At 37.9% G+C, this 26,333-nt stretch overlaps 1 protein-coding gene and 1 long non-coding RNA gene across 7 annotated transcripts in view; one reads left to right on the top strand and one right to left on the bottom strand.

The window, feature by feature from the left end:
* Positions 1–10,283, bottom strand: part of Pot1 (protection of telomeres 1) — a 57,768-nt gene extending 47,485 nt beyond the window's left edge. For 2 of the 6 annotated variants that reach the window (XR_010065690.1, XR_010065689.1), the window contains exons 1-2: positions 10,196–10,283; positions 6,977–7,042 (exon numbers count right to left, since the gene is read on the bottom strand). The gene's annotated coding sequence lies outside the window, so the exon portion shown is untranslated. Of the gene's footprint in view, positions 1–2,426; positions 2,831–6,976; positions 7,043–10,195 lie in introns of all 6 variants that reach the window. The other 4 variants (XM_063286481.1, NM_001395151.1, XM_008762811.3 and 1 more) reach the window with 4 other exon arrangements.
* LOC120102246 (uncharacterized) lies at positions 10,274–15,249 on the top strand. The gene is made up of 2 exons (XR_005503489.2): positions 10,274–11,012; positions 15,064–15,249. It is a non-coding gene; the product is annotated as an uncharacterized LOC120102246 (long non-coding RNA).
* Positions 15,250–26,333: the final 11,084 nt, after the last annotated feature.

The raw sequence follows: 26,333 nt of genomic DNA on the forward strand, positions 1-26,333 counted from the left end.
AATCCAACACTGCAGTAACGGTGCAGGGAACTTCCTGTTACAGAGTCCTCAGACACAGTTTTGTTTCTTTTTTCTTTTGCAACACATAATTTCATCAGAGTAGCTAATGACTTTAAAAGGGGCGGAGGATATTGAAGGCTCAAAATTTGGCCATTGTGTGGCGTGTTTATGGCTCATGTGCACCGTGAGCATCTTTGCTCCCCTTTAACCTGTCTAATGCCATTTTGTTTTGGGAAACACAACTCAATGAGAATGTTTCAGCCTCCACACCAAACTAAAAAAATTCAGACGTAGTATTTCACTCACAGACTTAAATATGATTCTATCCAATTACTTTGTCCTAAAACCACAACAAGAGTAGAGAACGCCAAGTAACCAGAGCTCTTTATAGTAAATCCATGAAGTTTCCGTCTGAAGCTTCTACTTCTCTCTAGCATATGCTAGAACAAAGTAAGTACAGTCTCACATAATTTTCACAAAAAGTAAAATACACTTGCTTTCAATTGACCTCAGAGTCTCAGAGCACTACATTACAAAGTAAATGAAAATACAATTTTAGTCAAAGATTTACAACTATGTAATCTAACATGTCTGTTAATTCTAAATTCTAATGTACACTCACACAAAAGTCAGGCACACAGACACACATACAGACTGAACCTATAGTCACACACACATACAAATCCCTGGCAGTTCACATTTACTATTTCACGAAGAACATTTTCAAATATAACATTATATAGAAAAAAATACAAAAAAATCAAATGTATAGGGAACACATAATATCAAAGAACAGCTGGTTTTTAATCAAAATTTTCTTAAGCTAGAAAAGGAGGAAAATTTGATATTTAGCATTTTAGAAAATTCAAATTCAGAATACAGGAAGCAGATATTATTTCAGGCATCTTTGTTGACTGAAAAAACAGTGAAAACCAAGTTCTTCACCGACTCCAACACACAAACACCAGGATAATCACCCATCCTCTGCCAGTGTCAGTGAAAGATCCCACGCAGAGAGACCCTTACTCAAGTCTTGGGAAATCGCGGACCCCAGACACAGAGAGACCATTTTGGATGTAATAAGCAAAGGCGAGGTTTATTACGGAGACCTATTACAGAGATCTCCGGGCCGACACATATCCCACGCAGGAGACAGAGGTGTCGACCCCGAGAGGCTGGGAAAAAGAGTATTTAAAGGCAGAGGCTGTGAGCACCAGGGGATGGGGGATGTCAAAGGGGAATGTACCACAAGTTACAAGATTGTTTTATGGCTCCAGGAGATAAGGGGACGCCAGAAGGTTTTATGGCCCCCTGGTTCCTGGAACAGAGCTACTAAATCAGGAGAAGGGTAGGGTCTTCAGGTCCTCATTATTTTTAAACGTTTGTCAAAACTGATGGAGCATTTGTATTTGAAACACCTCTGGTTAGGCTTGGGCTGCCCGGTTTCTTGGAGTGCTCTCTGCAGGACACAATGGCTGAAAAGCACAAGTAGGGGCTTATCAGGGTCTGGAGGACATCTGGTTAAAGTATGACTCTGAGTAAGCTGGGGGGATGTCTGTGGATGGTTTATGGCTCAGTCCTCGATAGCCTGAGCTGGTTCTTGCATTCCTTTTCTTTATCTTTATGGCCTGCTATTCCTGGCAGCAGGGCTTAGCCCTGAGTTTGTGGCTTTTGGGGCTAACTCTTTTAATTTTATATTTTCAAACCTAGAATTCGTAGAATTTTCTTTTCATCAGCAATGCTATCTTTAGTGTCCATCATGAAGGACAGTCCTTTAATTAGCACAAAACTTCTACAGTGTGTTTTCTATTTGAGACCCCACTCTGGTACAAAACAAACAAACAAAAAAGAACAAATTGAAAAACAATGTATTAAATAGTCATGAGAATGGTCTCACTTGAACTCTGATCATAGAATGAAACTACAATTAAATCATTTATATTCTAATAGTGGAGCTGTGTCTGTGGACATACCAAAAAGATTAGGAAGAACCATGGAATGATGTGTACATAAATATTAGGATATATTTTGTTAGAAATAGATGAGAGAGATGTAGAGAGATGGTTCAGCTTTCTGCTCTTACAGAGGACTCCAGTTCAGTTCCCAGCACCCATAGCATGTAGCTTGCAGTCACCTAAAATTCCAGTTCCCGAGGGATGCAATGTCCTCTAGTGGCCTCTTCACCTTCTGGTACCACCATGCACATGCTGGCCCAGACATAAACAAGCAAATCTTTTAAAAACTGAGGTGAACATTTAGATAGCCTAATGGTCCTATGACATAAACATGTATACATGCAGGTATAATTTTTGAAGTCTAATATACATTCTACAATACGGTTTAAATTATATAATTTATAAATTTGCTTCAAAATAATACACAACACACTTAAATGAGTTAAACATTCAAAGGAGGAAATAAAGTACCCAATAACTGTAATTCTTGATCTTGATTGGACAGAGAATCCACTAAGTAACATGCCTTTGGGGAGGTCTTTGAAGAAGAAGCTCTTCCAGCAGAGTAGGTGGTAAATTCCAGCTTAGACTTATATCAAGACTCACATATCCAGGAGGTGATAAGGAAAGAGCAGTGCAGCTTGACTGCCCACCTTTCATTCCTGCTAGTGAGTGCGTCAATCCCGCTGCCGCTGCTGCTGCTGTCATTTACTGACATCAGACAGCAGCTTCAGAGTCTTCCAAACGCTCTGCAGAAATACTGTAGGGTTTCAGCACCAGGTAGGGACTGCTGAAGCATCAAACAGATTGGCTGAACAGGACCGAGGTTCTTAGTCTCTCCAACACGCAGACAGTCATCGTTAGGCCTACAGCCTCTACAGTATAAACAAATAATATATACTTTCTATCAGTCCACTAGAAAACTCTAATATGCTGTTCAAATTAGGTGGCAAGTATATGACTATTAGCTAAATAAGTCTCACTGGTGCTATATGTTTAAAGTTTTGCATAATAAAGGCTCAATCAGGTAAAGAAGCTGATGGCAAACCTGACAACCTGATTTGACTTCAGGACCCACTTGGTAGAGAGAGGACCAACTCCACACGTTGTCCTTTGACTTCTATATTCCTGAACACAGTGTTACCTATATGTCTCATAAATGTCTTTATCACAACAAGCAAGTACCCTCTTAACCTCCTGAGTTCTACTATCATGAAAAGTGCTGGACTTGTCAAATATGTTTTCTGCAGCTACTGATATAATCATTTTATGTTTCCCCTTTATTTAATTAAGGTAGTATATTACAATGACATTATTATTATTATTATTATTATTATTATTATTATTATTATTTTACATATTTTACATCTCTTCTTGGTAAAATATATTTGATAATTTTTCAAAAATGAATCTGTAAGTGAATATTATTGGTAACTCTTTATCTATTTTAAAACAATAAAAATAAAATTATTCTGCAACTTGAAAGTAAATGTTTTCAGCCATTTGATAATTTTTCAAAAATACTACCACATTGTTGACTTTAGATTTTTCTGTCACTTGATAAAACATTCATTTGTATATAAACATATTAAATATAACTGTTTTATTCATAATAAAGCTGGTAAGTATATCTTCACAAGCAAGTTGTTTTGAAATATAATTATGAAGAAAATAATTTAAATGTCTGTACTTAAGGCATGCCAGAAAAATAAGTTCATAAAATGGGTTAAACAAAATCAACAGAAAGCAGACATGGTGCCATGCCCACAATTCTAGCACTTGAGAGACTGAAGCCAAGGAACCACAGTACCACATCCTTTCTAAACTGTACAGGAAACTAGCACAGATGGGTAGCGCAAAAGCACAAGCACAACCTGAATAAATCCCCAAGTTTAAAGTGGAAAAAAACATGGGCTGGAGATAAGGCTCAGCCATTCAGAGTTAAAAACCACTGGGTGCTCTACCACAGGACCTGGTGTTGGTTCCTAGCACTCAAATTGTGGCTCACAAATGTCTTTAACTCCAGGACTAGGAGTCCAACACCCTCTTCTAGTCTCTAAGAGTACCAGGCACACATGCAGTGCCAGATACACATGAAAGCAAATCATCCATACAAATAATAATAATAATAATAATAATAATAATAATAATAATAATAATAATAAGTTTTTAATAAATAAATAAAAAGGTCAAAAATTTTAAAAAATAGTCAAGAATACTAGCAGAAAGGATTTAATTAAAAATTACATTGGAAACTAAAGATGTACTGAACGGAGTTAAGAGATCAACACAGAAGAAGGTACTATAATAAGATAAAATACAGAAAGTTGACATAAAAAGCTGACACTTCCAATATATCAAATAGCTGGAATCAACCAAGCAAAAGCATATTATGCAGTTAAAAGCTAGAAATGAGGCATCACTACTAATCTTATCAACATTAAAATGCACCAAAGAATAACTTTCCAACAGTTCATTGGTCGATGTAAATGAAAGGGGCAATTTCCTATAGAAATACAAACTGTCAAAAGTTCCTTCAAGACAAAACAGGTAAAAGTATAGAGAGGAGGCTGACCTCAACTTGAATAATTACATTTATTGTAATATTTCTCCCATGAAAATGTCACTTGGCACAACCAGCTTTACTGTAGCTTACTTTTCATTTAAGGCAGCAATAATCATTCCCCGAACTATTCTTAAGTGAAGAGGGGGGGCCACTAACAATCTCTGTCACAAGAAGTTCATTCTTAGACAAGAGCGTCATCATAACAAAGCTCCATATTACTAGCTTTTAAAGTCGAGAAGCCAGAATCTGTAGCCAAGTATTAGAGACCCAACCGAACAGTATATCAAAAATAGTTTTTTCTAAAAATACAAGATAGTTTTAAAAGGAAAAGAGATGAACAATCAAGGGGAACTACAAACTAGCATAATAAATTAAGAGAACCAGTGATCAGCACACAAGGTAACGAGTGTCTTTAGCAAAACCCAAAGTTCAAATAAGAAGGAACTCTCAGTGAATTAAGGTGTGAAGACATTTGCTCAATCTGAGGGATATACTTACTGATAAACATCATTTGAAAGGATAAATGACTTACTGACACTACGTTTCCACAGATGGCTTTCACATATACAGTGTCATCTGTCTCTAATGCAGTTACAGAGGTTCTTCTGGTCTGTCCACCATATTTCTGTCTTTGGTATACAACACTGACTACTTGGACAAGGAGTAGAATGAGTACCCAAGTTCTATTCCTGATCTCGGGGAAAGGTTAAAGTGCCACACCATTAACTATAATATTTGCTGCGACTTTGGAAGACAGCTACGGCCATATCAAAAGAGGTTTCTCACAGTCCTAGTCATCTATGATAAACTACTGTAAAATTAAATCACACACATTTAAACTACATACATGTAAAAGGTGAAAAATATAATATGCTGATAATAGTGTACAAGTCACCCAAATTCTCATAAAAATAGTGACGGAAATGTAAACAAGCATTAGTGCTCTGGAAACACTCAGTAACAATAAATATGTAGATGGCCTAAAACCCATAAACTTCACTAGAAGTTATTCTATATGGTCAGCAGAAACACATGCTCCTAAGAATAAATGCAATCATACTTGATACAGCCAAAACCATAAAACTTCAACTGTCTATCAGCAGTAGGACAACAAGACCAGAACAGATAAATGGCCACATATGCACAGAAATGAATAGTCCAGGGCAACAATAGGCCAAAAATCATGTTAAATCTCATTAACATAAAGTTCACAGACGAGCACTGTGAGGCCATACATTTCAGTAAGGAAAGACAACTAATGTATGGCTCAAAAGGACACTCATTATCCTTGGATGGCAGTGACAGAAAGAGCTTGCTCTACATCAACCTGTGTTCTGGATTAGACACTAATTACAAGTGTGTGTTTCCCTTGTAAAAACCCGTATGACCTGGTCATTTTCACACAAGGACGTACACCTGAGAAAACGTAAAGGCTTAAAGCAACAAGCCCATCTGGACTGAAACTGCAGTGTCTGACCTGCCACATACTACACTCATTTGTCACTGATTACTTAATAAACGAATGGCTTCTCTGAGAAGATCTCACAGATGAGGTCCACAACTGAGCCTTCTGCTCACTTGATCTCTGGCCCAGTGATCATCTACCAAATCCAACTAAGAAAAACCCAAAATTAAAAAAGACAAGTTTCAAATCTTCTGCCAATGCATCTTACATGATGAATATAATAAGAGACATTGAATTTCCTCAAAATTTATTCTCTTTCTACTCCACAAATTTGTTTTTTAACAAGATGATACTTGTATTTGGTATTGTAAATTTTATAACTATTCATTGTATTCCTTCTCCCCTCCATGATGTAAACTCTAGGAAGCAAAGGTTAAATTTGGTCACCACAGTCTTCCCAGTACTAACAACAGTGCCTACTCTTTTGATGGTGGTAATAATACCTGCAGTTCATAGTCTGACTCCCACTACAGCCCTGGACTATACAAACAATTTACAGGCTTTAAGTGTGACAAACCGGTGGTATCTAAATGGCTAAGTTACACTTCCTAGATTGCCAGGATTACTTGAGCATTACTAAAAAGAGAGAACTCTCCCTATATAGGGGGCCATCAATATAAAAATTAGTATGTCAAGGGCAAAATTTAAAGAAGGTTACAAAAATAATTAGATCACGCTAGTCAAAGTACAAACAAAGCAGTCAGCCATTGCAACAGTCTGGTTGTGGGAGTAAAGGGATCTCATGTAATGGTGAAGAAATGAGAGTTAGGAGGACATGCTACAGAAAACCTTTGGCAAACGGAGAAACCGCATTGCCTTATACAGATATTGGCTGTCTACTTTTCTGTAAACAAATTACCTATTAAAAATCGTTGAGTGTGTGTGTGTGTGTGTATCCACAGCCCCATGTGAAATGTAAATATATAGTTACCTCCTTCCAGAGTATAAGTAAAAAGGTAAGCACAAATGAAGCGTGGTTTCATTACGTACCTCAAAGTCTAATCTTCAAAACAGCTGTTTTACTTCCGCAAGGCATTAAGAACAACTGAGTTTTCCCTGAAAGGAAAGGAAAAATAGTTAGCAAAGAAGACCATTTTTAATAATATATAAGCAAATGTTACAATAGATTTTGAAGACTTAGAGTTTATGGAGCTGTATAACATTAGCAAAACACATAAAGACTCTTGGAGAATGGTTCCCACATATGAGCACCTGAGAGTTACTATCAGAAAGATCTGTGTTTACCACACCCACCCACACCCACACCCACACCCACCCACACCCCCCCACACACACCCCTGTGCAACCCTAGAGTGATATAATCATTTCTACTAATGTCTCTGACCAAGGATTATTGGTTCACAGTATCCTCAGTGAGATGCTCATTTGCCTTTAACACCTTGTGGTGCCCTAGCCGTTGCTCTACACCTACTGTTCGCTACGGAAAGCTTTCTTCGTTGTAATGCTATGCTACTCCTAAATAAGCTGAATTAATCATCAGAGAATTTTTCTTCATGTTCATTTAGATCATTTTTTCAGGAAGACAATATACTGTCATCATATAAATATTAATATTTACTTGACAAAAATCAGAGGATCTAAAAATGAGAATCATCCATAACTCGCTTTTTAAACCAACCTTTTAATTTAGATATAGAAAATGATGAAGTAAATCAATTTTCCAAAGCTTTGTTTTATCCTCTAATATTATCTCTTCTTAACAGAAAAATAAGCTTGGATTTAGAAAGCTTAAATGACAACGTAATGAAGAAAACAGCTTATAGACATGAAATGACAAGCTGATAAACTAGGATGAACTAGGTTTTGTTCTAGTTCAGCAACTGACTATTCTGTCAACTTAAAAACATCATTTACTCAAAAACACACACAAAATAAAGTGTTTCGTCATGAGTTTTCAAATTTCTTTGGTTTCTTATTTCTAATGACTCTTTGTAAACACCATAGATATCTATTTTATTTATTGAAAAATGTTTAAAAGTAGATCCTATAATGCCTAGGCCTCGCATTAATAGTCCAGACTTAAACATAACTCACAAAGCTCCAACTTTCTGATGAGACAGAAATCTACCAACTTTATTCATAAGAGTCATCATAAAACTATGGGAATAAACTATGAAGACACTGTTACTTAATGCATACTCAGGTAAAATGCTAGAAAGAATGATAGCAAGTGGTTGGACAGCCTACAAGTTTCAAACACTTCTTTGACTCATCAAAGGAAATACAGGACAATAAACTTCCAGAGAGCTGAGTGAAAGAAGAAAGACATGCACTTGCTTGTCCAAAGCAAATGACAGATACTGTCTAACATTTGTGAGAAAATTTATCAGACATTTTTAACGGACTGTTAAGGCCAACAATGGGCTTTGCAATTGTACAGGATACTTAGGAACACCAAGGGAATCGGTCATTTACAAGTTCTTTACAGACATGAAAAGGTTAAGTCCAAGAGGCAGAGAAAGGCAAGGCAGAAATGCAGGAACCTTGGATGACTCTTTCCCCCTCTCCTTTCATCAGAGCCTAACAACATGAGGAGTTGAGTAAAAAGCCTGTGAGCTTGGTGGAAATTCACTGTGGCTGGCACAGGGACCAACAACAAACCAAACTAAGCAAACAAACCAAAAACCATTCAATTTCTATTTGGAACACACAAGAGTAAGTCAAAAATCTAATGTTTGGGGCAAGGTAAGATGCCTCTAGACTGAGACCTCTCTAATATCAAAACCTAAACTCTGGGCACAAGACTGTGTCTCTGCTCCTTTTACTCAGCATAGATGGGAATTTAAAAGTTAGTTTCCTGACCTCATTGCTTCTCTGTTCTAATTATTCTGGACTTTATCTCATCAAGTCTGAAACAAACTGTGTAGATTCAAATGTCATCTCCACCATCTGTTAACTATCTGATCTCAAGAAAATTACTTAACCTTTCTGAAATACGGCACCCTTTTCTACATAGGTAAGATATAAAGCATCAATGTCACAAGTCTTTGCGATAATGAAACGAATTAACATACACAAGACACCAAAATGCCACACCACAGAAAAAAAAACCTAAGTTGTACTGTTCATTAGCTTTAAGTTACTATTTTTTCCTAACCCTTTTACCACTAATTCAAATCACTATCAGCACTTATGTTCATTGCTGTCGTTGCCTAACTGGATTTTCTCCCTTTAAGCTTTCTATATCTTATATATTCCTTGTACAGGAGGCAGAGTGGCTATGTCTTTCTCCTGCCAACACCTAGTATGAAACTAACTGAATCTTACTATTACATACAAATTCTTCTGCATACATGACTACTCATACGCAAAAGGAAGAGGAAGGTTAAGTAAAATACATCATCACCCCGAAAGTCCCAGTTTTACTTTCTTAATCTAACATATCAAACCAAAAAGTTATCTCATGTTCACATAACATACTGCTGCACATTATTAATTAGAATTAGAGATCACCTTTAGTTAGGTCAGATATATTTATCTTGGACCTCAGAAACATATCCCACTGTATCATAAAATGTTTGTTAAGTGCCTGCTGGAAAATTATAACATTGATATATTCCGTCTCAGTTGTAACTATAAAAAGAAAAAAAAAAAAAACTCTCACCAAGATTCAGTATATAAAATATGGGTATTCCTCCAGGAGGAAAATGTTTTCTGAGTTAACAACCTTCTTAGCTGGAAGCTTTTATATTCAAAACTAGCTTCTAAAAGCTAGCTTTTATATCTGTTATAATTTCTCCAATTTCACCTTGATATTTTAAAATGCTGGACATGGGAGGTGGGTAAGTACGGGTTTTATTCTTTAACTCCTTTGTCAATTAAAATACTGTGTAAGCACACTGCACCAAAAGCTTCCTGATTCCAGTATTTGCTGCCTCCTCCCTCAAAACTCGTAAATAACGTAAGAGAAACTGCATTTGCTGCTAATCTATGAAGTCTAGGTTGAATCTTTCTTCTCAAACTTCTTGCCTGGGATACTCAATAGCGTCACTACGAAGCATGAGGGCGTTCTTGGATCTATTCACGTCTCGCTCCGATAGTGTTCGGCCAACACTAACAGTACGTAATAGAGTTCCTGCAAAACTGGGCCATATTTTGCAATGAACTAAAGAGTCCCCGTAATATTTATCCAGGGCCGGGCCCGCCGAGTCCCCACCATGAAATCCAAACCTCCTCAGGCTCACTCACCAGCAAGACCCGCGGACAACTAAGGTCTGCATTGACGCGCCCATGACGTCATGCGCGCGCGCGGGCTCGAGCCGCTGAGCACACGCATGCGTACTCCACTAGAATTGCACAGCGGTTTGCTGAGGTCTCCCGGGTAAACACCTAGAAGAGGAGGAGCGCGGAGCCGCAGCAAGCTGCTGGCCCCTCCTCTCCCAGCTTCACGCGGATTTCCTGTCCCTCAAAGGAGACAACCCCTAGCCTGCAGGGGGAGCCAGACCAGCTCCTAAAATGGCTAAATCGTGGACTGGTGATGTTGCTTAGCCAGGAAATGCTAGTCTTACAACCCAAAATATAATTCTTAAATACTATACCCAGTAGGAACTCTATTCCAAACCAGACATTGGATCCGGATTCCATTCTGTCGACTAGAAGCCCTCGAAGCTAAAGCTTTTATTTACCTTTTAAGTTAAACATTCAAATGCAGCTTTTCCAAGGCTGTAAATACATGGTGGTAATGATGTTATTTGTTTTATAGCAGTTTGGTGACATTTGTGCTGTTTTCAGCTATTTAAGCTGAAGAACCTTGCCATTATTTTCTAAAGCTTCCTTTTCATTCCCCACCCCTGTGTTCATAAAAGATAAGTGAACCAGGAATATCAACTAAAGTGGAATTAAAGGGCTGTCCATTAGAAGAGCATAATAAGGCCCAGACCTATACTGTTAGTCACCTCAGCCAGTTGTGAAATACTATTTATCTCTTAAGTTTAGTCCAGTGTATGGATTTTGGTCCGTGCACTTTGGCCGAAAGCAGGGAACCAGAAGATTCTCCTAACTCCAGGTAAGGGCCTAAAGGCAGCATCTTTGACAAGCAGGACATCAGAAAAAATTAACAAGAACCAGCAACCAAACGGGTGACATACCAGTTATGACTGGTTATAGTTTCATTATAATAACAGGTTAACATTCTTCAGGAGTGGGAGGGACATATATATATATGTATATATATATATATATATATATATATATATATATATATGTGTGTGTGTGTGTGTGTGTGCATATATATATATATATATATATATATATATATATATATATATATTTCGAAGCTTAAGTGGCTTGTGAACAAAGTCCCCCTTTCCTGGAAAAAGCGAACCTTTTTCTGAAGGAGAAATGCACTGTCGTTGTTTTATGAATTCCTACTCTGTTGAGTAAGCTGCTGTACTTGTTCTCTGCGCAAAGCTTTGCATTTGCTTCAGAACTAATTCTCCCATCAATTTGTATCTAACATCAAAGCCTCTACCCAGTTGACAACACCCTCACTTCCACAACAGTAAAATTATGTATATCCTCCTAGCAGATATTCATGTTTTCCTCATTGCCTTCCCACAGTGTTTAAATACATCTTTCTACATTGAAGTGTACTAGGAGCAGGGTTAGCTGTTCTGTTTTAGAACCAAGACTGCTATACAATGGCTGGTAGCTTTAGGATCTAAATATTCATTGGATGAACAATACTCTGGGGGAAAAAATGTTTCTTTTCTTACCTTGAACATCAGCTCTTCTATCCCTCCCAAACCCTCAGCTGAAAACTACATGGAAATTTTCCTTAACTAAAACAGGGAAGACTGTGTTGCTAAGCCAAAAGGAGATATTTCGTCTTAAGAAGTTTTTTGTTTGGTTGGGTTTTGTTTTTTGTTTTTTGTTTTTTTGTTTTTTGTTTGTTTGATTGTTTGTTTTACTAAGTCTAAAAGCATTGTGGTTTTCCTGTCAAAATTTCTAAACTCATTTTATTGGCCAAGGATTTGCCCAAGTTGTGTGAATTTAAATTATTTTTTTAAATTTTTTTGCAATAAAAAAATACAATTACACCATTTAGTCTCTTTCCCTCTTTCCAACTGCCCCCATATCCTTCCTTTCCTCACTCTTCAATTTCATGACTTCTCTTTCTTTAATCACACACACACACACACACACACACACACACACACACACGAGAGAGAGAGAGAGAGAGAGAGAGAGAGAGAGAGAGAGAGAGAGAGAGGGAGGGAGGGAGATGTTCCTCATCAAGAAATGTTTAAGATGAAATTCCCACTGGTTAATAATGAACATCAGAATCGGGATGGGAATATTACCAGATAGTACATGAAGCAGTCACTGTAGGTATTATGGGTTGAGTTCCCTTGAGATCCCTTCTTTCCACATTAGCCTGTGTATTGTAATTGATCCTGTCTTGTTTAGGCAGCCATATTGTTGATGTATCACTGGTATAGTGTCCAGGAGACACAAATCTCATGGCTGACTTCTTGGTCCACTGGCCCGTAAAATCATTCCAGTCTCTCCTCAGATGTTATCTAAGCCTTCCATATGGGGGTTATGCTGTAGATAAATCCACTGGGGCTAAGCATCCCAGGATCAGTTATTTTCTAAATTTTGACCATTAGTGGATTAAAAGTAATGTTCTTTTTACCCCTTATAACTCAATCATTTAACTTCTTCCCTCTCCCTCCCTTTATCATATACCTATTCACATACTATGAGATCTAATGAAGAGGTGTGCCAGAAGTATACATATCTGATTAGTTGGTTGCTTGTTCTAGTGGTTACTCTCAACGTCTCTGGGATGTAAGTACTTCCTACAAACCAGGTAATTTGTAATCCTGATTTGTTTCACGATCTCCCATTTTATATCAGAGTTCGGGATACATCTCACTCCAAACCCAATGTTGTATTTCTTCACATCAAAAATTAGTTTGTATAAGTGGGGAAAACTAACATGAATAGTAATAATAATACATTTTATTTATAAATAATAAAAGAATAAATTTAAAATAATAAAAGGACTCAGTGGCTTAACTAGCACCTAAACAATCAGTTCCTGGTTTCCTTTGCCAATTGAAACAGCTTAAAATGGCTACTTCGATTAAAATTATTAAAATTATTAAAATCGATGTAATAACTGTTAAAAGTTATAATTTTTAAATATAGTAAAATGTCTCGATATAAAATATGTTGTGTACAAGTGCTTTTTTAAAAGCAATGTTGAAAAGGAGATTCCCAACTAATAAATAATAAGCATCAGAAGTGGAATGGGCGCTTTATTAGATAATAATGAATACAAGGACTCAATGCAGTTACTATAAGTAATAAATGAAAGATGAAACATATTGATTTAAAGCTGACATTTCTTACATCTTCGTACTTTCAAATTGATTTTCAGTACTTTTGAGAATCTTGATATTGAAGTCACTCACTCAACAATTCAATGCATGGACTTTTCTTTTACATTTTGATATTTTTTTGCATGTTCTATGTGCAGCACGCCTGTTCTGCAATCTACTCTCACAGGTTAGATTCCTAAAGCACGACAACACCATCATGTACTGAAACCTAAGGTTTTTCTAGTAATAGTTTTTGAGACTTAGTCTTGAAATGTAACTTGGGTCTGGAATTTGCCATTTAGCCAAGGCTGTGCTGGACCTTTAAATCCTCCCCTGCGTCAGCCTCTTGAATGCTGAGAATACAGCTCTGTAGAGCTATACCATGCTGGGACACAGGGGCTTGCTGTAACTCCCCATAACTCCTCATATGCATACACTCAGCTGTCTATGTCTGGTTCAGTACACCATCCCCCTGAACTTTTGCTTCACAGATGCTAGATTTTTTTTGCACTTAATCGGACTTCTGCGTGTGCTACCAATCTTTCTTTTTTTTTTTTTTTCTGTGATTTGCTTTGACCAGATACAGACTAAAGTTATGATCACTAATATTTAGAACTGTTTACTTGTGGTATGTCATCTTCATTTTTCTGAGAAATCTCAAAATCACAACTGTTTGATCAGTATGTCTAGTTCTTTGGAAAATACAGAAATGTTCTTTTTTTAAAAAAAAAAATCACCTCACTGGAGCATTTAATCTAATTACTCTGGGTATTTGACTATCTCTTTCAGAGTGTGAGGAAGCTGTCAAGGCCTGTCAGGGAACTTAATGGCCTGCTGCTAAAAAAACTGTATAGTTCTCTCAAGACTCAGAATCGACTATTTCCCTAAGAATGTGTGGAAGGCCAAGGCTTATATTAACACTAGAGGAAAAATGGATTCCTTTCATTTCCAATTACATTTCCCTTGTCCCCTTTCACCTTTATCACAATTTTCCTGTGTACTTCTTGTGTGTGAGAGACAAAAGCATTTATCTGAAGTTTATCTGTCCCCTCCGTTTTATTTCAGTTGTTTTGGTTTTTGTTGTTGCTTTTCATTAATTCAAACAAAATTTTAGTCAATACCTTTTAATTGAAAATATTAGCTTAAAATTCATTCTCTTCACCAAATCAAGCTGCTTGCTTCTATTTATTTGTATAGAGATTCTGAAACTATGTTCATGAAATGATAATATAACTTGTTATTGCTGAGCAGACAACTTGATATTTGTTTTATTTAATTAACAAAATTACTGTTTTTATTATTTAGCCATGTAACTAACGTTAACTGATCCAGAATACTTTTGAAGTTTTCACTAATGTAAGCTCACTTTACCATTAAGATTATCTGATAGTCAAATATACATTTCATATACTATGAAGCTCATATTCTATATCTATAACACCCGTTCACCCCATACATAGAGCTCTAACCATGCACTCATGTTAATGTCATTGCTTTATTATGTTCATACTAACTATAAGGTGGACCAGATTGACCACTTGAACAAACCAATCTGTGTTGAACATTTATTAAGAAAGTTGACATCTATGTTGGGTAGATAGATTCTGTGTATGCAGACCTGCTGACTCCCCTAAACTGTGGGAATATTCTTTGAATCTGGCATCGTGTACCCCTGATTTTAACCTTGTGTAAAAATTCTAATTCTTTGAAACACATTTTCTCCCACAGGCTAAGAACTTAGAAGTTGCCAATGACTGTTGGAAAAGACAGATAAAAGAGGGCTAAAAAGCACAACTGGATGCCCTTGAGAAAGGGCTGTTTTCAGAGTGCCTGGATGGACAGCAAAGAAATCAAACCAACCACTTAAATAAAAATTTATTGACAATAAATAATTTTATACATTAAAAAAAGAAAGTTGATTTCGTGTCATTTCTCTGCTGCATATACTTCTTGGATTTTAGTAATTAAGTTTGGGCCCATTCTCTGACCCAGTGAGCAACACTTACCAGATCTAACATATTTTGCCTGATTATCTCAGATGGAGAAGCAGTTTCCTTAGCCAAACATTGAACAGCGTGCATGGCTGCCTGATTGTATTGGACACTAAGTTACTCTGACAGCCTGCAGTAGCTTCAGCAGACTATTATAACCATGTGGTGGCTCACACTATGCAGGCTGCAGGAGTCCATGCTCTAGTTGTCAGTACTCCAGGCTAACTGCACTGGCCTCGGGACGCAGCACTCTAAGAAAAACCTCAGAGGATCTCTAAGGATTCTGCTTCTTCAAACCAAGGAGAGAGTATTTCACTAGATAGCTCAGTGGGAAGCTTGGTGGTGGTAACTGAAAGCGGAGATTGGTCTGTGGGTAACACCCGGGATTGGTGGAACTAGAAGCTATGCTACAACTCACGAAAATACAGCATTGCATCTGCAGCCTTTGTTTTCAAGTCAGTTAAGAAACATCTACCTTTGCTAAAATAAAATGCTTCTTCCAAACATTCTTTCTAGCCTGTGTATGATATAGATCATGGGTCAAGTGACCCTAGGTGTTGGGACAAATAGGTAACTACAGCAACAGTGGCATCAGCAATAGTGGAAAGATTGTAGCTGAAGAGTTCTAGAGGCCAACAGGAGCAGAAATGTGAGAGACAGAGACAGCAGAGATGAAGGAAAGTGGAGGCACAGAGAGAGCATGAGACAGTAAAAAGCCAAAGAAAGATAAGGTAGAGGTGGCAGGGACAGAGAGGAGTAGAGGGAGGGGAAACTGTAACCAGAGTAGATTACATGAGAAGAGAATCTATTTTCAATAAACAGAGAATTCAAAACAAAAAACCTCTACTTCTCATTAGCTATGAACTTCTGAGTCTGTCAGCTGATTCAAAGGTGACTAAAGAATTAGGGCCTAGAATGATCCCCCTCTACGATGAGATTTCTGAGTAAAGTCTGTGACCCCAGCTAGCTGCATCATAAAAACGTGCCTCATAAGGCAGCTCGTCTATGAGGAACTGTTGATTGGACTTTACGAAAATGAGATATGAGTGTCACATTTACATACAAATCTGCAAGGACAGATAGGAGGATCCTACTGTCATCACCTACAGGAACTTTACAGCAACAAAGAAGGGGGCAGGAGAGACGGTTCAGTAGTTAAGAGCTGCTCTTCCAGAGGTCCTGAGTTCAATTCCCAGCAACCACAACCGTCTGTAACGGGATCCGATGCCCTCTTCTGGTGTGTCTGAAGACAGTGAAAGGATAAATGGTTAGCTAAGACATGCCTAATATACCAGTCATTTCATTTACAATTAGTCCAGAAGTCTGGCAAAACATTTCATCTTTTCCTATTTACCAATTGTTTAAAACTGTTAGTAGAACTGATGAGAAGACACTGACTTTGTATAAACACAAGTGTGCTTATATGTGACTATAAGTCAGACAAATTTCTCATATATGTCCAAGAAATAGAGATATAGAAAATCTTACTCTATAAACACCAATATTATATTTATGCTCTGTGTGTGTGTGTGTGTGTGTGTGTGTGTGTGTGTGTGTGTGTGTGTATTTCTCATGAATTATATGAAAACCTAGTATGGTCTAAAAATGATTCCAAGACCATATTTTGAGGAATATAAAAAAATAAGAGAGACCTTTAATAATAATAATTAGGGACATCTAATTTCTTTAAACTTAAATGAATATGAACAAGGCTTTTTCAATTATAAATTAATATGTTTCATTTATATTTCTATACTTATGCCCTATGTTTTCACAGGATATTACTTTATTGCCCAGGCTAAATTAACTTGCCTCAGTGCTCCTGCTGCAGACACCCCCCCCCCCAGTAACTAGACTATATGCATGTACTTATCCCTTATGTAGCTGAATATGTTATTGATATTCAATAATCCTTGGCATTTTCTCTCGGCCAAAGAAAATCATTTAATTATTTTTTTGTGTGTTTGTGTACATGACGTCTGGGCATTAGTGTTGAAGTCACAGGAATTGGTTTTCTCCTACCTTTACTTGGGTTCTGGTCCTAAAATTAGGGAAATCCATCTCAATAAAGATAACTTTGATTAAATTATACAAAAGATGTATACTCAGATGTGCAAATTGTTATCAAAATTGTTTTGAGTGTTTTAACTCTTTTGAGTGTTCTACAGGTAAACTGACTTAAAGTTAAAATAAAATTTCTGAACAGGAAAAATTATGTCTCTATTTCTGTGTTAGAGATGCAGAACTAATCCAATGAGGAGGGAAAATAAAGTGAGATCAGCCAAAGGCCAGAGAGATTTTATGACTCTATACTTCGATGCCTATGTTGCATTCAATTTATACATTGAACAAAGAAGTCTTAGCATCATTGAGGTAACAAATAGTTAACAATAGCAAGTGTACGGGCAAACATTGACACACATTGTAGACATTTGATATGTTTACAAATGCAGCACTACCTGTAGAAATGAGTACACAAAGAAGAACTAGGGAAAATATTGCTAAAAATGATGACATAGATATTAGGGTATTCAGAGAGATCTTTCAACTTAACACTATGGGAGTAATATTTACTCCATGATCTGGGAATCCATTAATTGGTATGTCTTAAATCCTGTGTCACTAAATGGCACCCTGAAAATGCCGCATGTATACAGTCCTCTTTCTATTTAAATCTTAGACTTAAAACGTAGTGTTGAATGAGGATCGTAGTCTAAAAGTCAAAACACTCAGGAGGAGCAAGCAATTTGTTAACTTGAAAAATTTCACTTTCTTCCCTGAATTTTTGAGTGATCAAAATTTGGGATAATTTTATAAACTTTATAAAGAATAATTTTGGATACTAGAAAGCTTACTAAGAGTTTGTATGCCTTAAAGGTTTATCGCGATTATTTGGAATAATTGGGAACCATTTGTATTGTGTTCAAAATGTACTTTTTAACACAGAATGGCATGTTGTTTCACTGTCAAAACTTCCCTCTATTAGTTAAAATTGAATACACGTCTATTCATTATCCTCATACATTTTCACAGGAAGTGCGGAAAATACTGAGATCCTCTTGATGAAAGTGAAAGCGAGGTGGGCACTCCTGAGGCTGCAGAGCGGAAGAGACCACCAACTCTGCTCACGCCTGCCCACATCCCTGGCCCAAGAGGAAACTGTATAAGGCCTCTGGGCTCCCCTGGGGAAGGGCCCAGGAGCGGCAGGACCCCTGTGCCTGAGACACCGCCGGAACCTGAAAGAAACAGACCGGATAAACAGTTCTCTGCACCCAAATCCCGTGGGAGGGAGAGCTAAACCTTCAGAGAGGCAGACAAGCCTGGGAAACCAGAAGTGACTGCTCCCTGCACACACATCTCGGACGCCAGAGGAAAAAGCCAAAGACCATCTGGAACCCTGGTGCACTGAAGTTCCCGGAAGGGGCGGCACAGGTCTTCCTGGTTGCTGCCGCTGCAGAGAGCCCGTGGGCAGCACCCCACGAGCGAACCTGAGCCTCGGGACCACAGGTAAGACCAAATTTTCTGCTGCAAGAAAGCTGCCTGGTGAACTCAAGACACAGGCCCACAGGAACAGCTGAAGACCTGTAGAGAGGAAAAACTACACGCCAGAAAGCAGAACACTCTGTCCCCATAACTGACTGAAAGAGAGGAAAACAGGTCTACAGCACTCCTGTCACACAGGCTTATAGGACAGTCTAGCCACTGTCAGAAATAGCAGAACAAAGTAACACTAGAGATAATCTGATGGCGAGAGGCAAGCGCAGGAACCCAAGCAACAGAAACCAAGACTACATGGCACCATCGGAGCCCAATTCTCCCATCAAAACAAACATGGAATATCCAAACACACCAGAAAAGCAAGATCTATTTTCAAAATCATATTTCATCATGATGCTGGAGGACTTCAAGAAAGACATGAAGAACTCCCTTAGAGAACAAGTAGAAGCCTACAGAGAGGAATCGCAAAAATCCCTGAAAGAATTCCAGGAAAACACAATCAAACAGTTGAAGGAATTAAAAATGGAAATAGAAGCAATCAAGAAAGAACACATGGAAACAACCCTGGATATAGAAAACCAAAAGAAGAGACAAGGAGCTGTAGATACAAGCCTCACCAACAGAATTCAAGAGATGGAAGAGAGAATCTCAGGAGCAGAAGATTCCATAGAAATCATTGACTCAACTGTAAAAGATAATGTAAAGCGGAAAAAGCTACTGGTCCAAAACATACAGGAAATCCAGGACTCAATGAGAAGATCAAACCTAAGGATAATAGGTATAGAAGAGAGTGAAGACTCCCAGCTCAAAGGACCAGTAAATATCTTCAACAAAATCATAGAAGAAAACTTCCCTAACCTAAAAAAAGAGATACCCATAGACATACAAGAAGCCTACAGAACTCCAAATAGATTGGACCAGAAAAGAAACACCTCCCGTCACATAATTGTCAAAACACCAAACGCACAAAATAAAGAAAGAATATTAAAAGCAGTAAGGGAAAAAGGTCAAGTAACATATAAAGGGAGACCTATCAGAATCACACCAGACTTCTCGCCAGAAACTATGAAGGCCAGAAGATCCTGGACTGATGTCATACAGACCCTAAGAGAACACAAATGCCAGCCCAGGTTACTGTATCCAGCAAAACTCTCAATTAACATTGATGGAGAAACCAAGATATTCCATGACAAAACCAAATTTACACAATATCTTTCTACAAATCCAGCACTACAAAGGATAATAAATGGTAAAGCCCAACATAAGGAGGCAAGCTATACCCTAGAAGAAGCAAGAAACTAATCGTCTTGGCAACAAAACAAAGAGAATGAAAGCACACAAACATAACCTCACATCCAAATATGAATATAAAGGGAAGCAATAATCACTATTCCTTAATATCTCTCAATATCAATGGCCTCAACTCCCCAATAAAAAGACATAGATTAACAAACTGGATACGCAATGAGGACCCTGCATTCTGCTGCCTACAGGAAACACACCTCAGAGACAAAGACAGACACTACCTCAGAGTGAAAGGCTGGAAAACAACTTTCCAAGCAAATGGTCAGAAGAAGCAAGCTGGAGTAGCCATTCTAATATCAAATAAAATCAATTTCCAACTAAAAGTCATCAAAAACGATAAGGAAGGACACTTCATATTCATCAAAGGAAAAATCCACCAAGATGAACTCTCAATCCTAAATATCTATGCCCCAAATACAAGGGCACCTACATACGTAAAAGAAACCTTACTAAAGCTCAAAACACACATTGCACCTCACACAATAATAGTGGGAGACTTCAACACTCCACTCTCATCAATGGACAGATCATGGAAACAGAAATTAAACAGTGATGTCGACAGACTAAGAGAAGTCATGAGCCAAATGGACTTAACGGATATTTATAGAACATTCTATCCTAAAGCAAAAGGATATACCTTCTTCTCAGCTCCTCATGGTACTTTCTCCAAAATTGACCATATAATTGGTCAAAAAACGGGCCTCAACAGGTACAGAAAGATAGAGATAATCCCATGCGTGCTATCGGACCACCACGGCCTAAAACTGGTCTTCAATAACAATAAGGGAAGAATGCCCACATATACGTGGAAATTGAACAATGCTCTACTCAATGATAACCTGGTCAAGGAAGAAATAAAGAAAGAAATTAAAAACTTTTTAGAATTTAATGAAAATGAAGATACAACATACCCAAACTTATGGGACACAATGAAAGCTGTGCTAAGAGGAAAACTCATAGCGCTGAGTGCCTGCAGAAAGAAACAGGAAAGAGCATATGTCAGCAGCTTGACAGCACACCTAAAAGCTCTAGAACAAAAAGAAGCAAATACACCCAGGAGGAGTAGAAGGCAGGAAATAATCAAACTCAGAGCTGAAATCAACCAAGTAGAAACAAAAAGGACCATAGAAGAATCAACAGAACCAAAAGTTGGTTCTTTGAGAAAATCAACAAGATAGATAAACCCTTAGCCAGACTAACGAGAGGACACAGAGAGTGCGTCCAAATTAACAAAATTAGAAATGAAAAGGGAGACATAACTACAGATTCAGAGGAAATTCAAAAAATCATCAGATCTTACTATAAAAACCTATATTCAACAAAATTTGAAAATCTTCAGGAAATGGACAATTTCCTAGACAGATACCAGGTACCGAAGTTAAATCAGGAACAGATAAACCAGTTAAACAACCCCATAACTCCTAAGGAAATAGAAGCAGTCATTAAAGGTCTTCCAACCAAAAAGAGCCCAGGTCCAGACGGGTTTAGTGCAGAATTCTATCAAACCTTCATAGAAGACCTCATACCAATATTATCCAAACTATTCCACAAAATTGAAACAGATGGAGCACTACCGAATTCCTTCTACGAAGCCACAATTACTCTTATACCTAAACCACACAAAGACACAACAAAGAAAGAGAACTTCAGACCAATTTCCCTTATGAATATCGACGCAAAAATACTCAATAAAATTCTGGCAAACCGAATTCAAGAGCACATCAAAACAATCATCGACCATGATCAAGTAGGCTTCATCCCAGGCATGCAGGGATGGTTTAATATACGGAAAACCATCAACGTGATCCATCATATAAACAAACTGAAAGAACAAAACCACATGATCATTTCATTAGATGCTGAGAAAGCATTTGACAAAATTCAACACCCCTTCATGATAAAAGTCCTGGAAAGAATAGGAATTCAAGGCCCATACCTAAACATAGTAAAAGCCATATACAGCAAACCAGTCGCTAACATTAAACTAAATGGAGAGAAACTTGAAGCAATCCCACTAAAATCAGGGACTAGACAAGGCTGCCCACTCTCTCCCTACTTATTCAATATAGTTCTTGAAGTTCTAGCCAGAGCAATCAGACAACAAAAGGAGATCAAGGGGATACAGATCGGAAAAGAAGAAGTCAAAATATCACTATTTGCAGATGACATGATAGTATATTTAAGTGATCCCAAAAGTTCCACCAGAGAACTACTAAAGCTGATAAACAACTTCAGCAAAGTGGCTGGGTATAAAATTAACTCAAATAAATCAGTTGCCTTCCTCTATACAAAAGAGAATCAAGCCGAGAAAGAAATTAGGGAAACGACACCCTTCATAATAGACCCAAATAATATAAAGTACCTCGGTGTGACTTTAACCAAGCAAGTAAAAGATCTGTACAATAAGAACTTCAAGACACTGAGGAAAGAAATTGAAGAAGACCTCAGAAGATGGAAAGATCTCCCATGCTCATGGATTGGCAGGATTAATATAGTAAAAATGGCCATTTTACCAAAAGCAATCTACAGATTCAATGCAATCCCCATCAAAATACCAATCCAATTCTTCAAAGAGTTAGGCAGAACAATTTGCAAATTCATCTGGAATAACAAAAAGCCCAGGATAGCTAAAGCTATCCTCAACAATAAAAGGACTTCAGGGGGAATCACTATCCCTGAACTCAAGCAGTATTACAGAGCAATAGTGATAAAAACTGCATGGTATTGGTACAGAGACAGACAGATAGACCAATGGAATAGAATTGAAGACCCAGAAATGAACCCACACACCTATGGTCACTTGATTTTTGACAAAGGAGCCAAAACCATCCAATGGAAAAAGGATAGCATTTTCAGCAAATGGTGCTGGTTCAACTGGAGGGCAACATGTAGAAGAATGCAGATCGATCCATGCTTATCACCCTGTACAAAGCTTAAGTCCAAGTGGATCAAGGACCTCCACATCAAACCAGACACACTCAAACTAATAGAAGAAAAACTAGGGAAGCATCTGGAACACATGGGCACTGGAAAAAATTTCCTGAACAAAACACCAATGGCTTATGCTCTAAGATCAAGAATCGACAAATGGGATCTCATAAAACTGCAAAGCTTCTGTAAGGCAAAGGACACGGTGGTTAGGACAAAACGGCAACCAACAGATTGGGAAAAGATCTTTACCAATCCTACAACAGATAGAGGCCTTATATCCAAAATATACAAAGAACTCAAGAAGTTAGACCGCAGGGAAACAAATAACCCTATTAAAAAATGGGGTTCAGAACTAAACAAAGAATTCACAGCTGAGGAATGCCGAATGGCTGAGAAACACCTAAAGAAATGTTCAACATCTTTAGTCATAAGGGAAATGCAAATCAAAACAACCCTGAGATTTCACCTCACACCAGTGAGAATGGCTAAGATCAAAAACTCAGGTGACAGCAGATTCTGGCGAGGATGTGGAGAAAGAGGAACACTCCTCCATTGTTGGTGGGATTGCAGACTGGTAAAACCATTCTGGAAATCAGTCTGGAGGTTCCTCAGAAAATTGGACATTGAACTGCCTGAGGATCCAGCTATACCTCTCTTGGGCATATACCCAAAAGATGCCTCAACATATAAAAGAGACACGTGCTCCACTATGTTCATCGCAGCCTTATTTATAATAGCCAGAAAATGGAAAGAACCGAGATGCCCTTCAACAGAGGAATGGATACAGAAAATGTGGTACATCTACACAATGGAATATTACTCAGCTATCAAAAACAACGAGTTTATGAAATTCGTAGGCAAATGGTTGGAACTGGAAAATATCATCCTGAGTGAGCTAACCCAATCACAGAAAGACATACATGGTATGCACTCATTGATAAGTGACTATTAGCCCAAATGCTTGAATTACCCTAGATCCCTAGAACAAACAAAACTCAAGACGGATGATCAAAATGTGAATGCTTCACTCCTTCTTTAAATGAGGAAAAAGAATACCCTTGGCAGGGAAGGGAGAGGCAAAAATTAAAACAGAGACTGAAGGAACACCCAATCAGAGCCTGCCCCACATGTGGCCCATACATATACAGCCACCCAATTAGACAAGATGGATGAAGCAAAGAAGTGCAGACCGACAGGAGCCGGATGTAGATCGCTCCTGAGAGACACAGCCAGAATACAGCAAATACAGAGGCGAATGCCAGCAGCAAACCACTGAACTGAGAATAGGTCCCCCGTTGAAGGAATCAGAGAAAGAACTGGAAGAGCTTGAAGGGGCTCGAGACCCCAAAAGTACAACAATGTCAAGCAACCAGAGCTTCCAGGGACTAAGCCACTACCTAAAGACTATATATGGACTGACCCTGGACTCTGACCCCATAGGTAGCAATGAATATCCTAGTAAGAGCACCAGTGGAAGGGGAAGCCCTGGGTCCTGCTAAGACTGAACCCCCAGTGAACTAGAGTATGGGGGGAGGGCGGCAATGGGGGGAGGGTTGGGAGGGGAACACCCATAAGGAAGGGGAGGGGGGAGGGGGATTTTGCCCGGAAACCGGGAAAGGGAATAACACTTGAAATGTATATAAGAAATACTCAAGTTAATAAAAAAAAAAGAATTAAAAAAAAAAAAGAAAGTGAAAGCAGTTTGTTGTTACTCTCATGCAGCAATATCAGAGTCTAAGAACAAACCTTAGTCTTTCCCCCCACAACCTGTTCATTATAGACTGTGTCGGCAAAAATCACAGGATTGGGTGCACAGTATTAATTGCAGAGTGAAATCTTACTGATCTTCCCCCGTATTTATATCAACTGTTACACAAAAATCAGTTAAAAATGTCTTCCCCTGTGATTAGAGAACAATAGGGTGATTGCTATGTAATCACATTACGTGTTAGAGTATGTTCTACACAAAATATGTCCGTTTGGCCCAGACAAAGGTATAGAATATGTAGAGAAATATGACTAATTTGATATTGCTATTTATTTTCCAATTTAAATGGTGTGAATAGGATGACTTTAGATGTGCTTACATTAGACCAAAGGGAGACTGTCAAAATAAAATGCATCTCCTTCCTTTCTCACTCGTGTCAGGCCATCTATGCTGTTACTACTAATATTAAGCTTCCTAATACTAGAAATAATCATCTAATAATAGGAAGGTTTCTTGTTATTAGAGGAGCTCCTATCTTTTTCATTTCTGCCAGAAAGCTTTCATATCAAACCAAGTGTCCTTCAGCAAAAACTCTCCATCCTCTTGGCTGTACTTAGATTCAACAATGAATCTGTGATCCAAGTCACGCTGAGATGCAAGGCATTATATTCAGGCATCTCTAGGCAGATATATCCAACCTTTCCATCTATTAACAGATATAAATGTGAAGTCAGTCACTTCTCTTCCTAGCACACAATGAGAAAATGTGTGCACCCATTCTGGCAGCCATTACATGATCAAAGGAAGCCATGCTAACAAAGAACTCACTTCGTGTTTGAGTGGGTGATGCACAAGATAAAAATTAAAGGCAAAATCCAGTTCTCTGCAAATAAAGGCAATGGTCAGCCCTTAAGTAAATTTTCACCAAAGCTCACTGACCTCAACATTCCTATTGATACACACTAGCATATTTTCTTACTTTTAGTTTGGGGTTTTTTATTAACAGGAGCAAAACACAATCTTCCTTAATATAAAAAATATTTACCCACTACTAATATGTACATTTAGTATATAGAATGTAGAATAATACAAAAAATATAATGTGGCTAGGGAATATAGCCTACACATACATCCTTGAGCCATGGCTTGCTGTGCCTATATCTCTAGTTTTGATGTTTCCATTCTCAACCTGTGTTGTTTTTTTTTAATTCAGCCCTCCTATTTCAGTGGCATATTAGATATTTCTAATTGGATGTCTTGGATTTTTCTCCAATGATAATAGTGTAAACTATAATACTGATTTAATAAACTCTTAACATTTCTTTGCTCATGTGTTAATCACATCACCTCAGTCAATGGTACCACCTTCATTCCATCATTTAGGCTACTTTGGACTGAGTGAGATGCCCTAGACAAATGTGAAAGCCCAAGTGTGATAGACTTGAAGGGGAAGCTTTGGGAAGATAACTGAAGCATGAGGTACAGCCTTCAGGTTGAGAGCAGAGTTCTTGTTAAAACAAAAAGTATGATTCCTTTTTGTACCATATGAGGAAACAAGAAAAAGT

This window comes from Rattus norvegicus, chromosome 4 (assembly GCF_036323735.1).
Source record: "Rattus norvegicus strain BN/NHsdMcwi chromosome 4, GRCr8, whole genome shotgun sequence".
Lineage (NCBI taxonomy): Eukaryota > Metazoa > Chordata > Mammalia > Rodentia > Muridae > Rattus > Rattus norvegicus.